Genomic DNA, 19,068 nt, shown 5'->3' with positions numbered 1-19,068 from the left:
AAGTTTGCGCTTCGGCGACGCGTCCCTTGAGGTCCGCCTCCGCCTTGTCCACGGTTGCCATCCTGGACTTGGCCTTGTCCAGGCGGGCGCGATGGAGCGCCTGGAGCTTCCGAAAGTTGGCGCCCATGGCCTGGAGAAGCTCCTCCTCTTGAGAACCATCTCCACCGGTGCTCGGCTCGTCAACAACCTCGAGCCCGGTGGCGGCAAGCACCTCCTCGTCGAACACCTCTCCCTCGGTGGGCGCCCTGGAGCTTGACGCCCCTGGAAGGTGGACGAAAAGGTCGTCGCTCACCCTCAGATAGCTGCCGGAATCAGAGGCAGCGAAGGAGGAAGGCTGGTCATCAACCACCTCCTCCTCAGCAGCGGACCTACCGGCCTCCCCGACAGGCCCCTTGCCGGCCTCCTCGGCAGTAGCCTTGCCGGGCTCCCCGGCAGGCCCCTTGGCAGCATCCTCAGCAGCGCCCTTGGAGGCCTCCTCAGCGGCGATCTTCTCGGCCTCCGCCTCGGCGGCCTTGGCGACATCCTCGATGATGGTGTCTATATCCTCCTGGCTCGCCGACGGAGGATCTGGATATCGAGAAGGGGATAAAGCGAAGCCAAGACCAAGATTCAAAAAGAAGAAGAAAAGACAGGGATAGAAGGCGAACGACGAACCCGTGCTGGGCTGGGAAGAAGTAGCCCCTTTCTCGCCAACATCTGGCGTCGAGGTGGAGCCGCCGGCGCCCAAGTTCCCCTCCTCCTCCTCCGTGTGCATGGGCTCGGTGCTTGACGCCCTTGCCGGGGATGCCCCGAGGGGCGGCGTGGTCGATGGCGGCGGCGCGTCGGAGGTGGCCCTCAGTGGCTCCTCCTACTGCCGTCCTCCTCCTGCGATCTCGGCAAGGTCAGCGCCAATGACTCATACCCCCCAACACACACGTCGATGAGGGGCGAATGGCGAACTTACGTTGGGGGCTGCTCCGGGGGCTGCGGTTTGGGCTACTCACCACCACCAGCGGCACCCTCGAGGTGCCCGCCGAGGGCTGGCCGCCTGCCGAGGACCTGGCCCTCTTCACCCTCTGGGCTAGCATCTCCACATCGCTGCAAAAATGAAAGCAATCTAAGATAAGAGGCACAGTTTGAGGAGTTGGAGATGACAAAAAGGGGGGAGAGAACAAGAAGCTTACTCCTCCTCCTCCACCTCCTCCTCTGCTGCCTTCCTTTTCCTCCTTGGGCTGAGGGACCCGAAATCGAAGACAACCTCCGCGTTGACGTCTGCCGAAGGAGGGGAAGGAGGTGGGGTCTGAGCGCTCTTAGATGAAGAAGAGGCGGATGCTTTCTTCTTCGCAACTGCGACCTTCATCAATTTCTTTGCCGTCGCGACCCTTGTCTGGCGCGCGAACGTCTCCTGGGCTTGCCGCGGTTGCACGGCCCTGCCGGGCCAGACCGGCTCGCCAGAGGTGGCCCGCCGCAGAACTCACCCTCTCCCCGTGGCTGGAGGGTCGACGGCCTCGGCCTCCTCTGACGACGACGACGACTCATCGGGCGCATCTTCGATGAGAGGGGCCCCGGTGCCGGCGTTGCTGGCCTCTCCAGCGGATTCCGCCCACTAGGCGAGCTCCTTCTCCTCCGCAGCTGCCGCGACCTCGTCCTCCACGCCACCAGCACTGCCGGCTTGCCTGGCGAGCTCCGCCTCCGCCGCCCTGGCAGCGATATAGTCCAGCTCCGCCTGAGTGGTGTCCCGGATGAGCAGCGGCTCGTTGCGGACGTACACCTCCGCCAAGCCGTCAAAGAACTCCTGCACCTACTCCTCTGGCGGCACGACCCAGTTTTGGACGGGGCCGTGCGTGTTGTAGTCCGGCATCATGGCGATGATGTCGGTCTGGCGCGAATTGTTGCTAAGCGGGACCACTCCCGCCGGCAACCCAAACAAGGGCCCTTTGACGACCTTGCCGGCCTTCGCAGCCTTGCGGGACCTCTCGGCCCAGCCTTCGCGGTTCACGTCGAGCTGAAAGATCCGCTGGCAGAAGTGAGTGTGCCCCATCACCGTGAAGTTGTGGTAGAGGCCAGGGCGAAGCCTCATGATGTCAGCCGCGTTCTGGAAAGCCAGGCCGGCCTCCCCTTGTTGTGCAGAGGGGTGATTCGGCGGCGGAGGAAATCCGCCCCAATCATCTCCACGGTAAGCCCGGCAATGGTGAGGCGGTGGATCTTGGTGGTAGCGATCTCGAGCTTGTCATCCTGGGTGTCGACGTCGCCCCAGTCGTTCCTGCGAACCGGCGGCGCCTGGCGGACCCGACAGAACTCCTGTGGGTCGTTCTCCTCAATCCAGCACCACCGGCCCCGCCATTCTTCCCACCTCTCCTTCTGGGCGCCGTCCGGGTATGTCCCTTTGGACCTTGGGATCCAGGTGACGCAAGATAGCACCACCCTTCTGGATGCAAGGGTAAAAATAATGGCGGAAGAGCGTCGTGTTGGGAAGAACTCCGGCGAAGCCCTCATAGAGATGGGCAAACAGGGCCATGCACGCCACGGCATTTGGAGTGAAATCCAGGAGGTGGAAGCCAAATGTGTGCATGATATCATTGAAGAAATCGGAGAAAGGGGGCAAAGGCCGCAAGAAAAGTAGTCGACAAAGAACGGGTACCGATTCGGGGCGGTCTCGGCGCAATTGGTGGGGATGACGCGCGTGGCTGGATGCCCCGTCGTCACCCCCCCATCTTGCACCCCCATAGGGGCCTGAAGCAATCCCGGAGCTCGAACACGTCGACCGTCGAGGGGAAGTAGGCGAGCTGCGTCCATTGCGCCGCCGACTAGCTCTCCGGCGGCTCCGACGCCCCGGTGTCCTTAGCCACTCCCTTGCCCTTGGTGGATTTGGGGGCCATGGCGGCTACGAGAGGCAAGGGATGGAGGACAGCGAAGACGCAGCGGCGGCGAGCAAAGGCGAAAGCTTGGGAAGGGAGGAGAAAGGGACTGTGGTTCCGAGACTGGAGAAGGTGCAGGTGGTAAATGAGCAGCGCGCACGCGGTGATTCCTTTTTACGGGGAAGGCGCGGGCCGCCTCTTTTCCCATTAACTGCGATGTGACGCATGCGTGCGGAGACCGCCCCACGCATGCCCCCCACGTCACACACGACCCTCCACGCCGCACGTTCAACGCGGGTCGTGGGGAAGCGCAGCGGACGAAACAGTTACTGTGGTGAAATCCACCCCACCTGCCCACGCACCGTTCTGGGCCTGGCCCAAGAATGCGTCGCGCTTATGTGTGGCCCAGACCCGGAGGCTCCTGTCGATGTACAAAAGTAGGGGCTCTCCTTTTGACCCCTTTACTTGTGCACGGGCAGTTAGAGCCACGCGCCGCGGCCACGCTTAGCAGGGCAGAGGAGGGAAGCCGGAGAGAAGCCGAAGCACAAGAATACCAAGGCAACGCCAAAACCAGGAACACAGGAGGGAAAGAGGGCGAGGTAGGCTCCCTCGGCAAGATCCTTGCCGAGGCAGCCTCCACAGCCCCGGCAAGAGCCTTGCTGGGGCAACCTGCCCGATGCCAGCAGAGCAAGCCACCCTTGAGCCTATGGGTCCCAACACCACCAACTACATTGGGACCAAGGCTCGGGAGGCGCCTCTGAGGTGGCATGCAGATCTTCGTCAAGATCATAAACATGTGAGATCAGATGAGGACTAGAAGACGGCGACCCTCGACAGGATCCTGGCCGAGGGAATCCATGAGACCCCCGGAAGCGCCTTGCCGGGGACGACTGCAACGCCACGGCAAGACCCTTGCCGGGCCCCCGACAAGACCCTTGCCGAGGTCATCAGCGGGACCACTGCCAATCCCACACCAGTCAAGGCTCCGCCGCCGTTCGCATGCAGCTGCCAGCCTAAAGCAACTAAGCAGGCAACTGCGTGGCAACATGCGGCTTCCAGGCCAACTCAGCAAGCACCTGCGTGGTGGCATGCAGATCTTCATGAAGGCCCTGCCACCGCGCCACCTCGGCTGCCTGCCTGCCTACATGGCACCGCATGCATCGCTGGCCCAGGCACGTGTCGAAGCAAGGCAGAGCGGCGACGGACGGGACGGGCCTCGTTCCCGTCCTCGATAAAGGTAATGGACACCTAAGTAGTGCATTGAATGCGCTTTGTCCCGTAATGCCGGGCGATAAGCTCGCGCACTGTACACCTTTCCACCTCCCGTGTGCCACTGTGGCAACCCCTTTTGCCTACAAAAGGAGGCCCGAGGTGACCAGGAGAGGGATTCGGCTCTTTTGGGCAAGTTGCACCTCGTAGCTAGCTCAAGAACACAAGAACACTTAATACACCCACCAAAGCAGGACTAGGGTTTTACGCATCTTCGCAGCCCGAACCTGGGTAAATGATCCGTGTGCTTCCTGTCAGACCTGCTCTTTGCACAACCTCGCGCCCGCCGACCGTAGAAGGGATCCCAGTGACCCCATAGGTGTCATTCCCACCGACAACTGGGCTACCTATTTTCCCAAAGAAAAAACTGCTGGGCTAGTCATGTTGTTAGATGGGCCGCAGAGACCGCACAACCCAGTTTATAGCCTGCTCCTCCAAATTACTATTAAAAAAAGTTGTGCAATTCTGTCGTTAATTGACTATACGTTGAAAATGATTTGGGTCCCAGATATCGGCAGGGTGGATTAGAGTAAAAAACGAGGGGTGCATCTGAGTAGTAAAAGAGGCGCTTGCTTGTGTTCGGGAGTGGACCTGGTGGGTCCGCACTGTCATACTCACAACTACAGTCCTCTCCCGATTCACTATGTTGACTGGGCCGGACGGCGGCGCCGCGGCGTGCGCACCAAGGAAGAGGATAAAGTGTTGTCGCCAATGTGCTGGGCTGGGTTGGACATTCTTATTGAAAAATAAAAATGGACTGGAACTATTTACGACGTTGACTATGATTTTCATGGGTCCGCTGGTTGCAGGGAGAAAATGGTGGGAGAAAGAAGACTAGTCGCTATCTTTGCCTAAGAATAATATTGACTGAATGTAACGACACTATCATAGGAAATAATATCCTCCTGTTAAATCATGAATTTAAAGAACTGGTGCATGAGCATTTAGCTTTGTTTATTTATTTACTTATTTATGTTTAGGGGACCATGAGCATGTACCTGGGCCGGATTCATGTGAGAGCCTCCCTTCCAGATAATTATGGGCTCCTCTATTGGGCCTTCATCAATGGGCTGCATCTTATCAACAAGTGGAAATGTGTTCCGTACCAAAAATAGTATGCGCTACGTACGATACGGGGCACTGAAGGATCAAACCGTGCAACGACTTCCAAAACATTGTGTTTGTCATTCTAACAACACATTTATTCAACCAACAAACGAAATATACTATTGATTGTACATTGAAAACAGCAGCAACAACAACCAGGGTTGGGGGTGCAACAGAAGCAGTAAGTAGGCCAGAAGAGTAAAGACACAACTCTTTCTTCCAAACCAAACATCAGCCATCATTACAAAAGGGCTACCAAAAAAGAACAAGTGTATGCATCAAACTAAATAAAGATCCTACTACACCAAGTGTACGCATCTAACTAACTGGCTCAGTTAGACGTTACTATTTATTAAGCTGTGCAGATTGGCTGACGGCTTGAACCAGATGGGTGCCTGACGGGGGAAACTTGTAACACCCACGAAGCCGTCGGCGGGTGGTGGTGCTCGGGGCTGAGGCGCTCGTGTTGGGGAACGTAGCAGAAATTCAAAATTTTCTACGCATCACCAAGATCAATCTATGGAGTAATCTAGCAACGAGGGGAAGGGGAGTGCATCTACATACCCTTGTAGATCGCGATGCGGAAGCGTTGCAAGAACGTGGATGAGGGAGTCGTACTCGTAGCGATTCAGATCGCGGTTGGTTCCGATCTAAGCACCGATGAACGGTGCCTCCGCGTTCAACACACGTGCAGCCCGGTGACGTCTCCCACGCCTTGATCCAGCAAGGAGAGAGGGAGAGGTTGGGGAAGACTCCATCCAGCAGCAGCACAACGGCGTGGTGGTGATGGAGGAGCGTGGCAATCCCGCAGGGCTTTGCCAAGCACTGCGGGAGAGGAGGAGGAGAGAGAGGGGTAGGGCTGCGCTGAAAGAGAGACGTTCTCATGTGTCTTGGGCAGCCCAAACCTCAACTATATATAGGGGGGAGGGGGCTGCGCCCCCCTCTAGGGTTTCCACCCCAAGGGCTGGCGGCCAGCCCTAGATCCCATCAAGGGGGGCGGCCAAGGGGAGGAGAGGGGGGTGCCCCACTAGATGGGCCCTAAGGCCCATCTGGACCTAGGGTTTGCCCCCTCCCACTCTCCCATGCGCCTTGGGCCTTGGTGGGGGGCGCACCAGCCCACCTGGGGCTGGTCCCCTCCCACACTTGGCCCACGCAGCCTTCTGGGGCTGGTGGCCCCACTTGGTGGACCCCCGGGACCCTCCCGGTGGCCCCCGTACATTACCGATATCACCCGAAACTTTTCCGGTGACCAAAACAGGACTTCCCATATATAAATCTTTACCTCCGGACCATTCCGGAACTCCTCGTGACGTCCGGGATCTCATTCGGGACTCCGAACAACATTCGGTAACCACGTATATCTTTTCCCTATAACCCTAGCGTCATCGAACCTTAAGTGTGCAGACCCTACGGGTTCGGGAACCATGCAGACATGACCGAGACGTTCTCCGGTCAATAACCAACAGCGGGATCTGGATACCCATGTTGGCTCCCACATGTTCCACGATGATCTCATCGGATGAACCACGATGTCGGGGATTCAATCAATCCCGTATACAACTCCCTTTGTCTATCGGTATGTTACTTGCCCGAGATTCGATCGTCGGTATCCCGATACCTTGTTCAATCTCGTTACCGGCAAGTCTCTTTACTCGTTCCGTAACTCACATCATCCCGTGATCAACTCCTTGGTCACATTGTGCACATTATGATGATGTCCTACCGAGTGGGCCCAGAGATACCTCTCCGTTTACACGGAGTGACAAATCCCAGTCTCGATTCGTGCCAACCCAACAGACACTTTCGGAGATACCTGTAGTGCACCTTTATAGCCACCCAGTTACGTTGTGACGTTTGGTACACCCAAAGCATTCCTACGGTATCCGGGAGTTGCACAATCTCATGGTCTAAGGAAATGATACTTGACATTAGAAAAGCTCTGAGCAAACGAACTACACGATCTTGTGCTAGGCTTAGGATTGGGTCTTGTCCATCACATCATTCTCCTAATGATGTGATCCCGTTATCAACGACATCCAATGTCCATGGTCAGGAAACCGTAACCATCTATTGATCAACGAGCTAGTCAACTAGAGGCTTACTAGGGACATGGTGTTGTCTATGTATCCACACATGTATCTGAGTTTCCTGTCAATACAATTCTAGCATCGATAATAAAAGATTATCATGAACAAGGAAATATAATAATAACCTATTTATTATTGCCTCTAGGGCATATTTCCAACAGTCTCCCACTTGCACTAGAGTCAATAATCTAGTCCACATCACCATGTGATTAACACTCATAGGTCACATCACCATGTGACCAACATCCAAAGAGTTTACTAGAGTCAACAATCTAGTTCACATCACTATGTGATTAACACTCAATGAGTTCTGGTTTGATCATGTTATGCTTGTGAGAGATTTATTAGTCAACGGGTCTGAACCTTTCAGATCCGTGTGTGCTTTACGAATATCTATGTCATCTTGTGGATGCTACCACGCGCTATTTGGAGCCATTTCAAATAATTGCTCTACTATACGAACCCGGTTTACTACTCAGAGTCATCCGGATTAGTGTCAAAGTTCGCATCGACGTAACCCTTTACGACGAACTCCTTTTCACCTCCATAATCGAGAAAATTCCTTAGTCCACTAGATACTAAGGATAAATTCGACCGCTGTCATGTGATCCATTCCCGGATCAGTATTGTACCCCTTGACCAACTCATGGCAAGGCACACTCCATGTGTGGTACACAGCATAGCATACTGTAGAGCCTATGTCTGAAGCATAGGGGACGACCTTCGTCCTTTCTCTCTCTTCTGCTGTGGTCAGGTCTTGAGTCTTACTCAATACTCACACCTTGTAACACAGCCAAGAACTCCTTCTTTGCTGATCTATTTTGAAATCTTTCAAAAACATGTCAAGGTGTGCGTTCTTTTAAAGTATCATCGGGCGTCTTGATCTATCTCTATAGATCTTGATGCCCAATATGTAAGCAGCTTTATCCAGGTCTTCCTTTGAAAAACTCCTTTCAAACAACCCTTTATGCTATCCAGAAATTTTTTTACATCATTTCGGATCAACAATATGTCATTCACATATACTTATCAGAAATGTTGTAGCGCTCCCACTCACTTTATTGTAAATACAAGTTTCTAACAAACTTTGTATAAACCCAAAAACTTTGATCGCTCCATCAAAGCTTATATTCTAACTCCGAGATGCTTGCTCTAGTCCATGGATGGATCGCTGGAGCTAGCATACCTTTTAGCATCCTTAGGATCGACAAAACCTTTCTGATTGTATCACATACAACCTTTCCTTACGAGAACTGGTAAGGAAACTTGTTTTGACATCCATCTGCCAGATTTCATAAATGCAGCTAATGCTAACATGATTCCGACGGACTTAAGCATCGCTACGGATGAGAAAATCTCATCGTAGTCAACTCCTTGAACTTGTGAAAATACTCTTTGCCACAAGTCGAGCTTCATAGACGGTAACCTTACCGTCCACGTTCGTCTTCTTCTTAAAGATCCATTTATCTCGGATTTCATGGCTTCTAACCATTTGTCGGAATATGGGCCCACCATCGCTTCTCCATAGCTCATAGGTTCATCGTTGTCCAACAACATGACTTCCAAGACAGGATCACGTACTACTCTGAAGTATTACGCATCCTCGTCGTCCTACGAGGTTTGGTAGTGACTTGATCTGAAGTTTCATGATCACCATCATAAGCTTCCACTTCAATTGGTGTAGCTGCCACAGGAACAACTTCCTGTACCCTGCTACACACTAGTTGAAGTGACGGTTCAATAACCTTATCAAGTCTCCACCATCCTCCCACTCAATTCTTTCGAGAGAAACTTTTCCTCGAGAAAGGACCCGTTTCTAGAAGCAATTACTTTTGCTTCCAGATTTGAAATAGGAGGTATACCCAACTGTTTTGGGTTTTCTATGAAGATGCATTTATCTGCTTTGGGTTCGAGCTTATCAGCCTGAAACTTTTTCACATAAGCATCGCAGCCCCAAACTTTTAAGAAACGACAACTTATGTTTCTCTAAACGGTGTCGTCTCAACGGAATTGCGTGGTGCCCCTTTTAAAGTGAATGCGGTTGTCTCTAATGCCTAACCCATAAACGATAGTGGTAATTCGATAAGAGACATCATGGTATGCACCATATCCAATAGGGTGTAGTTATGATGTTCGGACACACCATCACACTATGGTGTTCCAGGCGGTATTAATTGTGAAACACTTTCCACAATGTCTTAATTGTGTGCCAAAACTCGTAACTCAGATACTCATCTCTATGATCATATCACAGATATTTTATCCTCTTGTTACGACGATCTTCAACTTCACTCTGAAATTACTTGAACCTTTCAATAATTCAGACTTGTGTTTCATCAAGTAAATACACTCAGCATCTACTCAAACCATCTGTGAAATAAGAACATAACGATATCCACTGCATGCCTCAGCACTCATTGGACTGCATACATCAAAATGTATTACTTCCAATAAGTTGCTCTCTTGTTCCATCTTACTGAAAACGAGGCCTTACAGTCATCTTGCCCATGTGGCATGATTTGCATGTCTCAAGTGATTCAAAATCAAGTGAGTCCAAACGATCCATCTGCATGGAGTTTCTTCATGCATATATACCAATAGACATGGTTCGCATGTCTCAATCTTTTCAAAAACGACTGAGTTCAAAGATCCATCTACATGGAGCTTCTTCATGCGTTTTATACCAATATGACTCAAGTGGCAGTGCCACAAGTATATGGTACTATCATTACTATCTTATATCTTTTGGCATGAACATGTGTATCACTACGATCGAGATTCATTTTAGGTGCATGACCATTGAAGGTATTATTCAAATAAACAGAGTAACCATTATTCTCCTTAAATGAATAACCGTATTGCGATAAACATAATCCAATCATGCTCAATGCAAACACCAAATCTCGATAGTAGAGGGAGCATGCGATGCTTGATCACATCAACCTTGGAAACACTTCCAACACACATCGTCATCTCACCTTTAGCCAGTCTCCATTTATTCCGCAACTTTTATTTCGTGTTACTAACACTTAGCAACTGAACCGGTATCTAATACCCTGGTGCTGCTAGGAGTACTAGTAAAGTACACATTCATATAATGTATATCCAATATACTTCTGTCGACCTTGCCTGCCTTCTCATCTACCAAGTATCTAAGGTAGTTCCGCTTCAGTGACCGCTCCTCTCATTACAGAAGCACTTAGTCTCGGGTTTGGGTTCAACCTTGGGATTCTTCACTAGAGCAGCAAACGACTTGCTGTTTCATGAAGTATCCCTTTTGCCCTTGCCCTTCTAGAAACTAGTGGTTTTACTAACCATCAACAATTGATGCTCCTTCTTGATTTCTACTTTCGCGGTGTCAAACATCGCGAGTTGCTCAAGGATCATCATAACTGTCCCTGATATGTTATAGTTCATCACAAAGCTCTACTAGCTTGGTGGCAGTGACTATGGAGAACCATCACTATCTCATCTGGGAGATTAACTCCCACTCGATTCAAGTGATTGTAGTACTCAGACAATCTGAGCACATGCTCAACGATTGAGCTTTTCTCCCTTAGTTTGCAGGCTTAAGAAACTTGTCAGAGGTCTCATACCTCTTGACGTGGGCACTAGTCTGAAATCCTAATTTCAGTCTTCGGAACATCTCATATGTTCTGCGACGTTTCAAACCGTCTTTGGTGCCACAATTCTAAACTGTTAGCATTACTTACTGAACTATCACGTAGTCATCGAAACGTGTATGTCAGATGTTTCGCAACATCTACAGACGACGCTGAGGTTCAGCACACCGAGCGGTGCATTAAGGACATAAGCCTTCTGTGCAGCAATGAGGACAATCCTCAGTTTACGGACCCAGTCCGCATAATTGCTACTACCAACTTTCAACTAAATTTTCTCTAGGAACATATCTTAAACAGTAGAACTAAAGCGTATGACATAATTTGCAAAGACCTTTTTGACTATATTCATGATAATGAAGTTCATCTGATTAATGAACTCCCACTCAGATAGACATCCCTCTAGTCATCTAAGTGATACATGATCCGAGTCAAACTAGGCCGTGTCCGATCATCACGTGAGACGGACTAGTCATCATCGGTGAACATCTCCATGTCGATCGTATCTACTATACGACTCATGTTCGACCTTTCGGTCTCTTGTGTTCCGAGGCCATGTCTGTACATGCTAGGCTCGTCAAGTCAACCTAAGTATTTCGCATGTGTTCCGAGGCCATGTCTGTACATGCTAGGCTCGTCAACACCCGTTGTATTCGAACGTTAGAATCTATCACACCCGATTATCACGTGGTGCTTCGAAACAACGAACCTTCGCAACGGTGCACAGTTAGGGGGAACACGTCTCTTGAAATTTTAGTGAGGGATCATCTTACTTACTACCGTCGTTCTAAGCAAATAAGATGCATAACATGATAAACATCACATGCAATCAAATAGTGACATGATATGGCCAATATCATTTTGCTCCTTTGATCTCCATCTTCGGGGCACCATGATCATCTTTGTCACCGGCATGACACCATGATCTCCATCATTGTGTCTTCATGAAGTTGTCACGCCAACGATTACTTCTACTTCTATGGCTAACGCGCTTAGCAATAAAGTAAAGTAACTTACATGGTGTTATTCAATGACACGCAGGTCATACAAAAATAAAGACAACTCCTATGGCTCCTGCCGGTTGTCATACTCATCGACATGCAAGTCGTGATTCCTATTACAAGAATATGATCAATCTCATACATCACATATATCATTCATCACATCTTCTGGCCATATCACATCACATAGCACATGCTGCAAAAACAAGTTAGACGTCCTCTAATTGTTGTTGCAAGTTTTTACGTGGCTTGTATAGGTTTCTAGCAAGAACGTTTCTTACCTACGTAAAACCACAACGTGATATGCCAATTTCTATTTACCCTTCATAAGGACCCTTTTCATCGAATCCATTTCGACTAAAGTGGGAGAGACAGACACCCGCTAGCCACCTTATGCAACTAGTGCATGTCAGTCGGTGGAACCTATCTCACGTAAGCGTACATGTAAGGTCGGTCCGGGCCGCTTCATCCCACAATGCCGCCGAAACAAGATAAGACTAGTAGCGGCAAGAAGAATTGGCAAAATCGACGCCCACAACTACTTTGTGTTCTACTCGTGCATAGAAACTACGCATAGACCTAGCTCATGATGCCACTGTTGGGGAACGTAGCAGAAATTCAAAATTTTCTACGCATCACCAAGATCAATCTATGGAGTAATCTAGCAACGAGGGGAAGGGGAGTGCATCTACATACCCTTGTAGATCGCGATGCGGAAGCGTTGCAAGAACGCGGATGAGGGAGTCGTACTCGTAGCGATTCAGATCGCGGTTGGTTCCGATCTAAGCACCGAAGAACGGTGCCTCCGCGTTCAACACACGTGCAGCCCGTTGACGTCTCCCACGCCTTGATCCAGCAAGGAGAGAGGGAGAGGTTGGGGAAGACTCCATCCAACAGCAGCACGACGGCGTGGTGGTGATGGAGGAGCGTGGCAATCCCGCAGGGCTTCGCCAAGCACCGCGGGAGAGGAGGAGGAGGGAGAGGGGTAGGGCTGCGCCGAAAGAGAGACGTTCTCATGTGTCTTGGGCAGCCCAAACCTCAACTATATATAGGGGGGAGGGGGCTGCGCCCCCCTCTAGGGTTTCCACCCCAAGGGCTGGCGGCCAGCCCTAGATCCCATCAAGGGGGGCGGCCAAGGGGAGGAGAGGGGGGGCGCCCCACTAGATGGGCCCTAAGGCCCATCTGGACCTAGGGTTTGCCCCCTCCCACTCTTCCATGCGCCTTGGGCCTTGGTGGGGGGCGCACCAGCCCACCTGGGGCTGGTCCCCTCCCACACTTGGCCCACGCAGCCTTCTGGGGCTGGTGGCCCCACTTGGTGGACCCCCGGGACCCTCCCGGTGGCCCCGGTACATTACCGATATCACCAGAAACTTTTCCGGTGACCAAAACATGACTTCCCATATATAAATCTTTACCTCCGGACCATTCCGGAACTCCTCGTGACGTCCGGGATCTCATCCGGGACTCCGAACAACATTCGGTAACCACGTATATCTTTTCCCTATAACCCTAGCGTCATCGAACCTTAAGTGTGTAGACCCTACGGGTTCGGGAACCATGCAGACATGACCGAGACGTTCTCCGGTCAATAACCAACAGCGGGATCTGGATACCCATGTTGGCTCCCACATGTTCCACGATGATCTCATCGGATGAACCACGATGTCGGGGATTCAATCAATCCCGTATACAACTCCCTTTGTCTATCGGTATGTTACTTGCCCGAGATTCGATCGTCGGTATCCCGATACCTTGTTCAATCTCGTTACCGGCAAGTCTCTTTACTCGTTCCGTAACTCACATCATCCCGTGATCAACTCCTTGGTCACATTGTGCACATTATGATGATGTCCTACCGAGTGGGCCCAGAGATACCTCTCCGTTTACACGGAGTGACAAATCCCAGTCTCGATTCGTGCCAACCCAACAGACACTTTCGGAGATACCTGTAGTGCACCTTTATAGCCACCCAGTTACGTTGTGACGTTTGGTACACCCAAAGCATTCCTACGGTATCCGGGAGTTGCACAATCTCATGGTCTAAGGAAATGATACTTGACATTAGAAAAGCTCTGAGCAAACGAACTACACGATCTTGTGCTAGGCTTAGGATTGGGTCTTGTCCATCACATCATTCTCCTAATGATGTGATCCCGTTATCAACGACATCCAATGTCCATGGTCAGGAAACCGTAACCATCTATTGATCAACGAGCTAGTCAACTAGAGGCTTACTAGGGACATGGTGTTGTCTATGTATCCACACATGTATCTGAGTTTCCTGTCAATACAATTCTAGCATGGATAATAAACGATTATCATGAACAAGGAAATATAATAATAACCTATTTATTATTGCCTCTAGGGCATATTTCCAACAGCTCGGGAGGAGGATGTCCAGCATGAAGAGGTCGAGGTAGAACGGCGGCGAGGTAGAACGGCTGCGGGGTTGCTGCAGCTCGGGAAGGAGGAGGTCAGGCTCCTGGCTTGCGGTCGACGGCGGGAGGCGGCATGGATGCAGATCAGCAGCGGCTGGTCTCGAAGAAGCGGGGCAACGGCCATGGTCCTGTTGCTGCTGCTCGCGGGACGGTGGAGGCGAGGGAGATCGGGCGCGAGGGGCCTTGCTCCTTCGGGCGTTGGATTGCAGAGGCTCGGAATCGAGAGGAGGCTTGGGGCTACGGGAGAGCGAGGAGGATCTCCTCTCCTTGGATCGTGCGCGCGAGGTAGAGCGCTTCGGCTCGATAGGGCGAAGGGATCAAGGGAAGGCTTGGGTTGGTTGGTGGATGGATCGGACAGATCCTGAGGAAGAAGGTAGGTAGGTGGTGGCTGGCAGGGGATGGATGGGACATTGCTCATAAAATTTAGGGTTAGGGTCTAGTTTATATAGCAAGGGGATTAGGGTAGGGGTTAATCCGTCCCTCCGATCAAAATCGAACGACCGAGAATAAATAGGTTAGGGGAGCCAAAGAAGAAACCGCAGATATTTTAGGGATGTTTGGGGATGATCCGGACCCATCGGTGACGACTGAGCGGACGGGGTTCCGGGGAGTTTTGGACACGCACGCGAGAGGGTTTGAGTATTGTGTAGAGTGGATCAAACGATCGGGCAACAAAAGAACGGTTGGTCTGAGAAAGGTCAACAATGACGAGGAAGAAGCGGCAACTATCAACGGATGCAAGCTTTATTAAAACATGCGGATGCAATATGCATGATGACATGATGAAATGCAACAACAACAACAAAAATAAAACACACGACGGCAACGAGGAACATGGAAGGCGTCGGGAGCGTCGGTCTCGGGTCGTCACAACACTCCTCCAGTTATAAGAGATCTCGTCCCGAGATCTAAGGATGGCACCGAAGAGAAACAGAAGAGGAAGAGGTAAAACTAAGTTGCTTCTTCGACAAACGAGTGGAACCATGAACCTTGAGAGGTTGAAAAATTGAAAGAAAGAATACAATGGAGATGAACAAGATTGCAAACACTTCGTTGGGCAAGGGGAACAAGGAATATGATGAGAACCAAGAGCTTAGGGGGCAAGATAGATGTTGAAGCCACTCCGATTAAAATTAGCTGGACAAGGAATAAGAATAAAAGAATACGGGCGGCACTCTGGTTGAAAAGAGACGCAAGACTTGATAAGATGAAAGAACTTGAATGAGAGCACAACACTCCGGTTAAATGGGTAAGCATGAAAAGAATATGATCTTGGCAAAACGAGGTGATGGGTGAACAGAGCAACATCACAATGCCTCCAGGACAAAAGAATAGAAGCTAGATTGTTGGAAAGAAAAGAACGGAGAATAAAATGCCAACTTCTGCCACAAATGAACTTGGAAAGCATCCTTGCAAACAGGATTGAACGGAGTTGTTGAAAAAAATCCATAACGAAAAGGGATAAGCTTGTTGTGGGCTTATGGAAAACAACTCAAAATTAAGGTGAAATTCTGCCACCAATGAAAACAATGATTGATTGTGAACAACGAAGAGATGAAAAAACTTCTTTACCGAGAGAATAGGAGGAAACTTGGATAACCGATAGGCACCACAATTAGCACCATTCCTTAGGGAATGCTTTAGGTGAAATCTATACCAAGATGACACCAACAAAGAGATTGATGGATTGCAAAGGATCTTCTGAACGAAGAGACAATGATGGGTTTAAATATCTCATTCTTAACAACTTGTGAACCTTGAACACAAAGGGAAATTGTTGGCATAACACCACCTCAGAAGATAAGAGAGAAAGAATTGCACTTCGGAATGCAAGATGAAGAATGCTTGAACTCCTCAAAACAAGACATGTGTTGAACACCATGTTTTTTTAGAGTATAGCTTGGCGGATCATAACTTCGAGAGAAATCTTGAAGAACAATTGGACAATGAAAAGAATCCTTGGCGAACCACCATGTAGAGCCTCCATGAGGAACTCCGGTAATAAAAGGATGATAAAAAGAAAGAGAAGTTGAAAACACAAGGTGAAGCCTTGCGATGATTTAGATGGAGCTTCACGATGAGATAATGTGGAAAAACTTGGAACTCCGGAAAAGAAAAGATGAAGCATCTCGAACTGAGAAAAATGACATGATGAACAACTCTGGAAAGAAGAAACTAGATCACTTGGATGAAACAAGAATAAGAATGATGTTATGTGTATCCTTCACCAATTTAAATTGATGATAAGCAACGGATTTGGCATACTACTTATTCTTGTAGAAAGGATTAAGAGAGATATAGCGCAAACTTGAGAAGGTCTTCAACGAACCACCGGTAGGATTGAAACAACGAATAAATTACTATGAGAGTGTAGGAAGAGGAATCTTCAACAAACCTCCGTAAGAATTAAAAATGAAAGTAGCAAGGACACAATTCACCGGGAAGAATTGGAAAAACGAGTGAAGATACTTGAGAGGGTTTAGATACATGAGAACGAATAGATCATGAGCTGATTAGAGAATACTGGAATGATGCACCGGTAAGATTTGGAGAATGAGAGCTGAAAGCTGAGAATGAAGAATTATGACATGATGGCCTTCGGAGGAAAGAAATGGAAACAACTCATGAAATGCTCCAGATGGGTATGAAAAGAATTCTCACAATCGAAAATAATTATGAGAGGATGACAACAAGTTAGAACCACGCATCTCTGAGAGAACAGATAAGATTTGGAGGAAAAACTCTTCTTCGGTCTTCAAATGTTGAGAAAGATGATGAGAACCACCATGACAATTGATGTGCCACTCCGGAACAATGAAGAATAGAAATGATGAACCAACGATGACAATGTTTTGAAAGCGATCTTGGAGAAGGAATATGACTAATGATAATTCGTTGTTATGTCAAACTTCGAAAAGAATTTGGGAATAGCTCCGGGAAAAGAAGAGTCAGGTAAGATCCTGGAAAGAGGCCTGTGGGTTAGGGCCCACTAAAAATTAAACACCGTTGAACGATTGCCTAGGAAGAGATAATGCACCGGTTGAACATCTTGAATGAGGTAACAACCTCGAAATAGCTTGAAAGGTATAAGAATGGAAACTTGAATCTTCTGGGATATCTTCCGCACTCCAAATAATATGAATAGCAAGAGGTGGATGATTAAGAGATGCACCGACATGAGAAAGCATTTGAAACGAGGAAAGGAATACGATCAACACTGAAAGCTTGAATTGAATCCACCAGAGAAGAAAAAAGAACGAAGAATAATGAACTTGAAGCTCCATTAGTATCTTCCTGAGAATCACCGGATAAGAACATTGAAAGAAAAGACTGAAGAGACTTCGCATCAATAAAATGGATACTTGAATAAGAAACCTGATTCCTTGAAGAAAAAGGGTGGGAGGGTAGGAAAACAAAGGAAACTTGGGCAGATGGAATAGATACCGTTGAGAAAACTTAGAATTGATCTCGCGGATGGGGAAAATGATGGGATCATCTCGAAGAGAAACGCACCGGTTGGAAATAGAATTGAGATGACAACCTCGATGATCAAGAAGGATTAGTATCCCCGTAGAAATATGAGAACACCGCTTAGAATAAGGTATGGTATCAACACTTGGCAACGAAGCAAGTCGAATACCACAACAAAAACAAAACAAGGATTGGCTTGCAAAATAAGCCGGAAACGAACATATGATAGAGATTTCATCCGAAGTTTTCGTGGTGGGGCCCACACGGGCTCGATCGTACATCACCATCATGTACAAGGCAGTGCACATGACATACGAAGCGTCCCCGAGTCAGCATAGCCAAGGACTCTTTAAGACACAATGAGGCCACTGTAAAACCAACCGTGGATAGGCGGACCACTAGACGTCGAACCCCAATCTCATATCATGCATCTGTCGGAAAGATATCCTAGGAGAAACTTGAATTCCCATGTATAAACTCTCGAAACTTCCTAGTTATGCAATCAGGTGTTGGGGATACAGGGGAAGCATAATATCTCACCCAAACTAACAATCCCTACATCCAGCTGTATCCATCCGTCAACACATAGCCAAGAAACCTTCGGAAATCGTGTACCTCAGCCTTCGGAAAGCGTCCGTTATACGAGTTATGGTAATACTCCCGAACTCCCGCCCTAGTACTAGGTGGCATCGAGGTTATCTCACCACTGGCTGCATAAAAGAGATTTTCGATGTCGGTGAAACTCAAGTATTCCAGAACTGCAACGATAAAATTGTGATGACAACACCTCGGAGCTCAACTCCCCGGGACACTGCCACAACCCCTAAATGTCAGGAGGCACCAAGAACAATGTTCTCATCACAAGAATATCGGAACGATCCCAATATACCCGTGTGATCCTAATTTTTTTTGTGAAATTTGAGGAGAGGAAAGTCAAAACATCTACGTCAGGAGACCTCACCAGAGCGATGAAGGGAGTGAGGAGTAAAAGAATCCTACTCTCCGATATATATAATCCTAAGACTCAAAACATTTTTGTTCTAGACTCAACAACGTCAATGATTCGATCAAGCAGGGGGGTTCTAAGTCGGGGATGGCTCTGATTACCAACTTGTAACACCCACGATGCGGCTATATCTCCCACGTGTCGAGGCACGACTTAGAGGCATAACCGCATGGTAGTTTTGTCGCAAGAAGGGTCATCTTCACACAATCCCATGTAATGAACAAGAAAGGGA

This window comes from Aegilops tauschii, chromosome 5 (genome assembly GCF_002575655.3).
Source record: "Aegilops tauschii subsp. strangulata cultivar AL8/78 chromosome 5, Aet v6.0, whole genome shotgun sequence".
Taxonomy (NCBI): Eukaryota; Viridiplantae; Streptophyta; class Magnoliopsida; order Poales; family Poaceae; genus Aegilops; species Aegilops tauschii.
This window is presented reverse-complemented; position numbering follows the sequence as displayed.